The sequence below is a fragment of the Pollachius pollachius genome, assembly GCF_949987615.1.
Source record: "Pollachius pollachius genome assembly, chromosome: 11".
NCBI lineage: Eukaryota > Metazoa > Chordata > Actinopteri > Gadiformes > Gadidae > Pollachius > Pollachius pollachius.
Window position 1 is genome coordinate 5,675,173 of NC_136944.1, and position 7,500 is coordinate 5,682,672.

A 7,500-nucleotide genomic window follows, 5' to 3' on the forward strand; every position below is an offset into this window, starting at 1 on the left:
GGGAACCTCGGCAGGGGGCCACATCACAGGGCCGGACGTCTCAGTCACCCGTGAGATGAAAAGGGTTTTGTGTGTTAGCTGAGCCTCTCATTTACCAACGGCTTCTATGTTTCCTGTCAACAACCAATAGAATTATACGTCATCATACCTATTATTCCACAGTATTGAGACGGAACAACCGGGACCGGTTTTAGACAAGAGGAAGCCTGACTGATCCCACAGCAGAGCACCCAGAATATATATACCACACACTAAAATAGTCACACTGCTCTGAATTTGCATCCGGATCAGACATGGTTGTCGTGTTTAGGGTGGCAGGCTTTAGGTCTATTCTACTCTTCACCACTGGGTCTACCTGCTGAGGAAGAGGATGATGATGATGATGATGAAGATGAAGATGAAGATGAGGATGAAGATGAAGATGAAAATGAAATTGAAAATGATGATGATGATGATGATGATGATGATGATGATGACGACGAATCGGTTAGGGTGAAGTGTGACTCACAATCTACAACTTTTGGATATTGAGGTGTCACTGCAGAAAGTACAGGACAGTAATAGGACTAAAATATATTAAAAAATGACAATATACCAGACGATAATAACATTGAAGAACGGAATGGCTGTCTCCTCTGTGTGCAGCCTGTAGCAACAGCATTCAGGATAACATCTATTGCCAATCTACCTATACAGTTCCAGGGACAGAGCATTGGCATCTTAATCAAAACATCAGTAACTTCTAGAGCTGTGGCCATGAGAGAGAGAGAGCGAGAGAGAGAGAGAGAGAGAGAGAGAGAGAGCGAGAGAGAGAGAGAGAGAGAGAGAGAGAGAGAGAGAGAGAGAGAGGGCAGAGAGAGAGAAAGAGAGGGAGAGAGAGAGAGTTTAAATTGAGTCCAGACATCCAGACATGGAGAGAATGACAAAGTAAAATACATGGCTCCAGGTATCTGTCTCTCCTCCCCCTCTCTCCCTCCGCCTCCCCCTCGCCTCCGCCTCTGTCTGGCTGGCTGAGCACGCCCGGTCGGAGCTGAGTGACCTCACGGCGGGGGGAGAGATGTGCTGCGTGTCCTGGTCCACTCCCTCCTCGGTTAGTGAGCCACGGTGCCATAGCAACCTCCTAATCATTGCTAGGGAAGTTCCACGTATACCGTATATATATATATATCTTTAATGCTTTTCTCCCCTTGCCTTCCGGTCCTCACCGACAGCAGGGACGTGCAGACATTGACGTCAACAGACTTGAGCGCCGCTCATTTCCCTAACCCGAAGCGAAGGCCCCCTTATTCTGAAGGGTTTAAGACAAAACTACTCTAATATAAAAAAAACAAGTAAAGCGTGTCCCAATGTAAATGTCTCCCTGTGCCTGGGGCCCGGGGCCATGGGATGACTGGGACGGGGGAAGCAGCCCCCTCACTAGTGCTGGTGACGAATCCCCAAATGAATAATCAGCCTCCACATGACCCCCCCCCCTGCTCGGCGAGCATCCGGGGGCCTTCCCCCACGTGCATATCATCCTGAAGTTCAATCTGCTAGCAAACGTTTAGGCTGGTTTCATATCCATATTGCTTTTGGGATATTGGTGGATGATTTTGCTGGGCAGATTTCCAAAGAGGAGAGAAGATGCAGCCGGATCCCCGGCAGGCCGTTAAGCAGCAGGGATTTGTATCCAGTATGCAGATGATACTGACTCACTGAGAGCAACCTGACTATAGTTGATGGATGAAAGGTGAATGACAAAATCCCATTGTCAAAAGACTATTAGTGTTTGCAGTGGAAGTGACATTACATAAATGGGTTACTGGCAGGGAAGTGATACATGAAGCCCTTCCTGTAATATATTGCAATGATATCGGGTAAGTGCTTGGCTGACTCGAGGCATGTTTGTTTTTTTCTAATAAATAATGACTTTATTATGATTATTTTTGTTTCAATATCATTGGCTCTTTGGTTAGTGTTCAGGGATCATCAAATAATATTTTTGGTGTACACTCTCGATTTATTGAAGTGATATGAAGCTAAGTTTGCTACATTTGACACATCCGTTTTCCAATCTACTAAAAAAAGAAGATTAGAGACACACGGAAGTGTGTTGTCCATGATGCAACATCTGGGTTGAAGTGGTTAACAGATGGTCAATAGGAATGTACTGACATACAACCAACCTCATGGATTTCTGGTTAATCAAGTATAATTTCAATCACTATAGAAGTGTCAAAAAAGGTTTACTCATTCCAGGCGTATATTTAAGCACACTTTTTTTTTCTGGTTCCCTTTTCAGAGATCGAACCCCAGCCTCTATGGAAACCTGAGGCTTGTGCATGTCCCTGACCCAAAGAGTATTAGAGAACCTCTCTACGTCCACAAGGGAACCCAACAATGATTGAAAACGCAAATTCAAAAGAGGCATGGCAAGCCCGTAGACGGTGACAATCCCGAACACCACAGAGAACAATCCTTCACAAACATAAAGCCATAATTGCCATGCACAAATTGGTGTCACAATAATGTGTTTTCCAACAAAAAACAAAAAAAGGGGCAAAAACAAAGTGGGTTGGGATGCATAAACGCAGAGAAAGTACTGAAATACTTTGTTCCCAAAATGCGTAATGTGGATGGGATCAGTGAGGAGCGGGAACAACGTTCAGGAGCCCATTACAGCGATAGTGATTGACACGTTTCCATGGGCAACAGGGGTTTGCTATTGAACGCGGGAATGAAATGACAAATGTGATGATTGGGTCCGTGCCCTTCTGTTGTTGCTAATTGTTCAGGAGTGCTCACACATACACAGAGGCACAGACGCACACACACACACACACACACACACACACACACACACACACACCCACACACACACAATTGTGGACTGTGGACAACTAATCTGCTATATAAAATGGATAGTTCCGAACCTTACTTCTGATTGGCTGAAATCTATAACTGTGACCACATAACCTTTAGTTGTGTTGCTTGGCAACCATTCTGCTGTCTTTAGAAACTATTTTGCTTGGCGGGAGGCAAGAATGATGATTGGTTTTTCATTTTCTGTTGCAGTGTGTTCATTATGTGGAATCTTACTACGTAGTCTATAGTTATATTTTGAACAACCGTTTGACAAATTCGCTTTTGTGCCTAACAACGCCCCCTTAGCTGTTCAAAAGTCGGTCTTTGAATTTAATATACTCCTCAGTATTTACCAAGTATACTATATTTAGAGCAGAATCCCATGAATTTTGAATCGGTTGAGGATGAGCACTTTATATTTAGGCGGTGTATAACCACGACATTGCCACAACCACCTAGTAAGATTGAACAAAATTAAGACATTGAACACAACAAATCATTATTCTCACACAAAGCAATATCAAAACAACCCTCAACACAGAAAATGGGTAGCCGATAAACAAAAACAAGCATACTTGTGGCCTAGTTAAATAGAACTGTATGTTTAATGTAATGCTAAATGCTGAAATTACAGCTAATAACAATCGGGTGATCATTAAATCCCCTTAGATCAAATATAGAATAGAATCGCTCACTGAACGAAGACAATGAGCTAACAGACTCATTGTATAGTGAGATACACACAGAAACCACGTATACCATAATACTTGTGTATTGGAGGTGTAAACCCACATGTCTTATGAGATTATCCTGCTAAAGGTATGTCTGAGGTACAGAGGGGGCCAGATTAGCACCATAGCTATGCTCAGAGCTCTGGTTAATTCCATGGTAAACCCCCTTTTTTTACCATTGTGTTGCATGATTCCTCCATTGTCCCCCTCTTGTTCCTTCCCCCATCCACCTCTTCCATCTTTTGTCACCACAGTTTCTCCTCTTCGTCCACAGAAGAGGATGATGAGAAGGTGTAACCCTCCTTAAAGGTGACATGTTATACCACCAGGTGAGAGTGTGATTAGCCGTTACAAGCCGTTTGAAAATCTGCCTCTTCTGACATCACAAGTGGGTGTGTCGACCTAGATGTATGACAGCTAGATGAGCAACGTTTGCTACAGTCCACTGGGTAGGCTGGTAGACTGACCTATCCAGCACACATCTAGGTGGACACGCCCACTTGTGATTTCAGAAGAGGCAGATTTTCAAACGGCCTGTAATGGCTAATCACACTCACACAGTAGGTACAGTATATTAAAGGGGTACCGTCAAACTCATCTGCAGCATCAACACCTACAAACAAACACAAGCGACAAAAGTCCTGGTCCAATGACATCATATGATCAACTTTTCCACATTTTTGTGGAATTTATTTTGCACACCTGTTTGAAGCAGTGCTTTCTTAGAGTAGAAGATAGTAGACGATTTGATCACTTCTAAGGTAAAAGGGAATCACTTCAAATAGCTCCTATGTCATCGCTGTTGTCCACCCAGATGTATGACGTCTAGATCAACAAGATTGTACAGTCCACCTGGTAGGCTGGTGGGTCGCTCTAGCCATCAGCCATCTGGATGGACACTCTGACCTGTTATGGGACCAATGGATACATTTCCATATTGCTTGTGATGGCTATTCATCGAAACACCTGGTGGTTAAAATAGGGGCCTTTTTATGACGCAGTGGAACGACTTCCTGGGTCTGTGATACATGACGCGTTTCCTCGTCAAACAGGAAATAACGACGACACGACTAAACCCAGAATGAAGGAACTAGGGATTGATCCATCAGGAATTTACTCATGATTGACCTCGCTCTCCCCCTTACCTCCCCCGCCCTCCCCCGGTGTGGACTCCCTCCCTCAGATCCGTACCACAGCAGTTGGCTCGGCCGTGTGCAGCTACGAGCTTTGGAGGGTTCGAGAGTACGGCCACGCGCAAGAGGAGAAGCAGAACCCGGAGATAAGACAGGCAGAGACTCCCGAGCCGCCGCCGAAGCAGAATCAATCGCAACTGCTCTAATTCTGACAGCGGCAGAAGCAGAGGAATGTGGTTTCTTAGAGGTGAGAGGGGAGAAGAGAAAGGGGATGTTAATGGATGCTGGACAGAAGAGAAGAGAGAAGATCCCTTCCTCGTCCTCATCAAACCAATTTTGCATGTCAGTCCTGAGTTCTCAGGAATAAACCAAGACATATTCAAGTCCTGATATCTGACATCCCAGACCGAGCCAGGCTTGACTCAGACTAGAGCGCTGGATGTGTTCGGTCTGGGATGTCAGATATCAAAACATGTATTAACCAAAGACTTGTATTAATCAACCTGATTAACCTTGTATTAATCAGTCTGTATCAAGCCAGGCTTGACTCAGACTGGAGCACTGTCTGTGTTCGGTCTCGGATATCAGGACTTTTTTTTTTTTTACAGGTATTTATTTAGTTTTGAATGCAACATGAGGGTTCGTCCTTCGTTGGGGTCTATTTGCGTCCTTCTATGCTATGTCCGCATCAGATGTTGTGATGACTCAACTCAATGCCCGAGACTGGAGCCTTGAGGCCTGGCTCTTGACCTGATGTTTCGTGACTGGACGACAACCCTCTCGCCCACCATGGGTCATCCATCCTGTGGGTGTCTCAGTTGAATAATCGGGGGAAGGGAGGGAATTAGAGGAATTTATAGGCTCAGGAATTGTGAAGTCCCTGTAAGTTTTGCAATTCCCAATGTTGGCACAGCAGACTAGCAGCAGCAGGGCAGGGCATTTAACATTAACACTGAGATTTTCCACCGCTTCATAGTCAGCCGGTGTCCAGACCAGAGTATGTTGGTGAATACGATATGAACAAGTAAAGTGAACAAGAAAAGGTTGTTGTTGGTGCGGGCTAGGGATGCCTGTTTGAGTTGCATAGTAGTCCCCGGCTGTGAAGGACCCCCAAGGTGTTCTCTCTGTGCCTGGCTGCAAACAAAAGGATCAAAGCTGGAACGCAATGAACTGCTCTGTCTCTAATCACAAGTCTGTCTTCTCTGGAGTGGACTCCTATAGGGTACACACACACACACAAACAAACGGCATACACGTGTGTGTGTGTGTGTGTGTGTGTGTGTGTGTGTGTGTGTGTGTGTGTGTGTGTGTGTGTGTGTGTGTGTGTGTGTGTGTGTGTGTGTTTGAACAATAGTGAGAACATTCGGATTGGCTTGGCCGCAAGGCCACCATGTCCAATCAGAGTGTCAGTGTGTGTGCTCGTTCCCTCCCTCTCTCTTGAATACTGTAATAAGCGTAGCCCATATGATGAGATGGGTTGGTTAAAGGCAGATGAACTGTGAAATGTCTGTACTCCAGCCATCCTCTGTTCTGGGGTGATGGGCTCATCTATATGTCTGCTCTGCTCTTTCAAAGTGCCTGATAAATCTCTCTCTCTCTCTCTCTCTCTCTCTCTCTCTGCCATCTGTCTCTTAAACCTGACTCAGCAGCAAAAGACAGGTGGGATAGAGAGGGAGAGCGAGACAGAGAGAGATACAGATGGAGGGAGAGAGAGCGATAAAAGAGATATAGACCGATAGAATAAGAGAGAGAGAGAGAGACAAGCAGACAGAGAGCGAGAGGTGCAGGTATCATATTCTTTCCTCATTCAGAAGAGTATGACTTTTACCCCGTCAGTGGTCAAAGCAAAATAAAATCCCTTTCTAAGACCATAGATTAATTGTTGACATTTTCTGTTCCCAGATGAAAATCAGCCATCAATTTTTGCAACTCATCCCCTCTTGCGGTGAAGGTGCCTTCTCAAACACATCCATTATATTGCAAACAAGTGTTTAGATGCTCCCATTGCTGTATCTTGGTTTAGTCAGACACAGTAAGTAAGCGTGTACAAACTGCCCTGTCGAGGTTGTTTCTCCACAAACAAACAGAATCCACAAGCCTCCATCCTGTGTTTACACGCCTGATGAGCACAGCTGGAGTTCTTTACAAGGAGAGTGGCTGCGCTTTGGGCAGCTGGATAAGTAAGAGTGCAGAGCAACGTTTCAATAAGTCACGGGGGCAAGTACGGGAGGGGGTGTTTCTTAACTAATTGGAACGCAGCCTGAGCATTTGCACTTGATTCAAAACCGAGTGCCCCGTTCTTTGTATGAATGTCCGTAGAATGAACACAATTTTACTTTTTCCCCATTGAGTCATTTGCAACCCGTGGGTTGAAGCATCAAATAATCCACAGTTTGATTTAAAATTCCCCACCGTTCTCGTGACCACTGCCCACCTCTCAGTCTTGTCTCCGTGCCCTAGAGCGAGAGCAGTGATGGATTATCCCATGATGGTAAGGCTACGCTCCGATCAGTTAAAAAAACACACTCTCCATGATGGCTCCTACTCTCCGTTGGTCTCTAGCTGGCGTCTACTGGTCTACTCTGGTCTCTCTAGCTGGTTCATGGTCTCTACTGGTCTCTCTAGATAGTTCCTTATCTTCTCTCTCAAGCTGGTTCCCGGTCTACGTCTGGTCTCTCTAGCTGTTTCCTGTTCTACTCTGGTTTCTCTTGCTGGTTCCTGGTCAACTCTGATCTCTCATTCTGGTTCCTGGTAGACTCTGGTCTCTCTAGCTTGTTCATTGCCTACTCTGG

General features: G+C 45.3%; 1 protein-coding gene across 1 annotated transcript in view; it reads right to left on the reverse strand.

Moving 5' to 3' along the window:
* Positions 1–7,500, reverse strand: part of LOC307083333 (phospholipid phosphatase-related protein type 5-like) — a gene marked incomplete at its 3' end in the record, with an annotated part of 23,584 nt that overhangs the window by 5,080 nt on the left and 11,004 nt on the right.